The sequence below is a fragment of the Acinonyx jubatus genome, chromosome B1 (assembly GCF_027475565.1).
Source record: "Acinonyx jubatus isolate Ajub_Pintada_27869175 chromosome B1, VMU_Ajub_asm_v1.0, whole genome shotgun sequence".
Classification (NCBI taxonomy): Eukaryota; Metazoa; Chordata; class Mammalia; order Carnivora; family Felidae; genus Acinonyx; species Acinonyx jubatus.
Window position 1 is genome coordinate 184,257,533 of NC_069382.1, and position 2,766 is coordinate 184,260,298.

Below are 2,766 nucleotides of genomic sequence, written 5' to 3' on the forward strand. Positions count from 1 at the left end.
TTTAATCCCAAGCATGGTTTGCACTCATTTCTAACAATCTAAAACCATTGCATTTTCATTGGTTACCAAAAACAATGATTACGTTTTACTCTTACCATCTGCTTAGTTATTGATCCTTGATGATGTGCCATTTGCTAAATTTCTATTAATTAAAAAAATAATGTTCTCCTGCCCACCTAGCATCACAAATGGTCTCATCAGCCTTACTCTTTTGATGAAACTTACTGTAAGCCCCATGGGCCTTTAATTCATTGGACAGATGGATCATTTTAAATTGTTCTAAGATCTAACATATAAAGATATGCAAATTACTAAGGTCTTTTTCACACACCATCACATTTAAACCTCATTTCTTTGCATAGAAGACTTGCTACTCCCATCTTACAGAAGAGAAAACTAATGGTCGAAGAAGTTAAATATCAACTGAAAGTTAGACAAATATCTCTGGCAAATGTAAAAACCCAGCTCGCCCAGCCCTCGGGTCAGTGATGGCTTACCTTTTGGTTCCACTTTCTCTGCTTCCTATGCAGGTTTATTTTAAAGACCAGTTAACTTTCACACTTTGATTATTCTCTTTTTGGACTCATTTCCCTTTATCAGTTTAGCTGGTGATTCCAGATTATGAACTGCTCAATGGAGCCAGTTGCGTTGGTAAGATACTTCATCTCTCTTTACCTCACTGTTTTCTTCTGTAAAATGGGCACTTGGTAGCACCTTCCTCATGTAAGTACTAAATGAGATAATTCATATAATATATATCATATATGATATATATTTAAGATGTTTTCAAAAGTTCTGCATAATAAGTGTTCAGCAAAGGCTAGTTTAGTTTTTAATCTTGATCTCTCAATATTACAAAGCCAAACATGGCTTCGCAATGTCTAAATAGGATAAAAGATGCTGATATTCAAGAAAGAATGCTACACATTATGGGCTATCTCTTATTCAGTATAGATCCCTCACCCCTTAAATGCCATCAAAACACCCAATCCTAAAAGCGTATGAACTGGATAAGAAGGAGCCGAGTCATGGGATCTTGGCATCTGAAAAAACTCCAGATTCCACTTGCCAAAGTCTGTGTTGAAACTCTTCTTTGGAGGGTTCCCTCAGTCCCTGATTTACCTTCAGAATGATTCTGAATAGTTCAGATAGAGACTGGATTTGGACTGCTGAACTGGCCCCATCATCAAATGCTGGTTTCAGTAAGTGCCCTGACTCGGAAGTCATAGGCAGGGACACTACCTCCCACCACCCAACCCCCGCTTTTCCAGAAAAAAAAAGGGATAAGACAAAAATACCCCTTCTTTCTCCTCAACTTGTCTTCAGCTTCTGACCCTTTTATTATTTATTAAAACATCTCTCCAAGTGATGCCAGTGGATGTTTAAATTGCTATGTTTTAGAAATGCTAGCCAAAATGGTAAAGGCAAAGTTGGAACAATTGATTAAAAGGAGATGTTTGAATTAGCAGGTATTTATGACATTCCTACACACTTTTGTCCTAGGAACTCAACGGACACTGCATGCATAGAGGAAAAAAGGAAGGTCTGTGAATTTGGTGACTTCTGACTCTGCATGTTGGCTTTGCCAATGATCAGACTTGCGATCTCAGGGCACTGCTGTAAAGGTGGGTATCTTCGCTTGTTACAGGGAAATCTACTACCTTGTATGTGGTTGTTAAATGTAATAAAAAGTGCCAATTACATAACTTGGCATATGAGAGGTGCTCAAAAATGATACCTCTTATTATTATCTGGAAATACCAAGCATACATAACTATAGTCTGAAAAATAAACGATGTAAATATTCAAAGATAAATCTTAAATATGTGAACAGAGTTGCTTGTTAACCTTTATAAGAAGGTTGCTCATGACCTCTTTGCTCCTAAATATAATGGGTAAATTATTTTAGGCCTCTGTGTACTTGACATCTTGTTACCTCTTGTTGCTGTAGCCACTGTCTCCCTGGAAAATTCTCTTTTCTTGGTTTCCATGGCTCAAGACAGGCCAGAATTCTGACAAAATGTATTTGAAAACTGGCTCCAATCCTGGGCTGAGTTCTGGTTCTTCAATAGGACAGACTACTGTGATTATCTTCTACAGGAGGAGCTATGAGGTAAGGTAAGATGGAATTAGCAAATGCCTCCTCCCCTAGCCCACACCTTGTGATTTTGGGGGTCAGTTGATATAATAATCACTCTTTAGTAGTGTACTTTTGTGTGTGTGTTGATTGTGCATACAATTGAGACATATATTTTTCCCATCTACCTCGTAATGACATGACTCTACAGTTATAATGAACCTCCTTATTTCAAGGTTGGATTTTTGTACCTCGTTCACCATGTTGAGCCAGGGTTTAACAGTATTTGTATTGTGCAGGATTCTGCACTAGAATATTCCCTCATTTTGGATAGAGAAGGAGTACAAGATTAGCAGCATGGGCCCTCCAGCCAGATTGCTCAAATTCAAATGCTGACTCTAATCACTGCAACTGTGTGTCTTAATTTCCTCATCTGTAAAATGGGTGTAATAACAGTATTACCTCATAGGATTGCTGTGGGAGTTAAATTTGTTAAATAATGTAATGTCTTAAAACTGTTCCCAGTACAGAACAAATACCTAACAAATGCTATGTGTTAATAATAGTCTTCCACATATGCTCCCTGGACAATCTCTTCCATTTATAGATGACTTTTATATTGATTGCTCCAACCCAGTCCTTCTCATTCCACCTCACAGTTGGATATATTCATCTGGATGTAGCCCTGG

General features: G+C 37.8%; 1 long non-coding RNA gene across 1 annotated transcript; it reads left to right on the forward strand.

Annotated features, from left to right (window-relative positions):
- Positions 1-504: 504 nt before the first annotated feature.
- Positions 505-2,143, forward strand: LOC128314582 (uncharacterized). The gene is made up of 3 exons (XR_008296389.1): positions 505-651; positions 1,504-1,625; positions 1,952-2,143. It is a non-coding gene; the product is annotated as an uncharacterized LOC128314582 (long non-coding RNA).
- Positions 2,144-2,766: the final 623 nt, after the last annotated feature.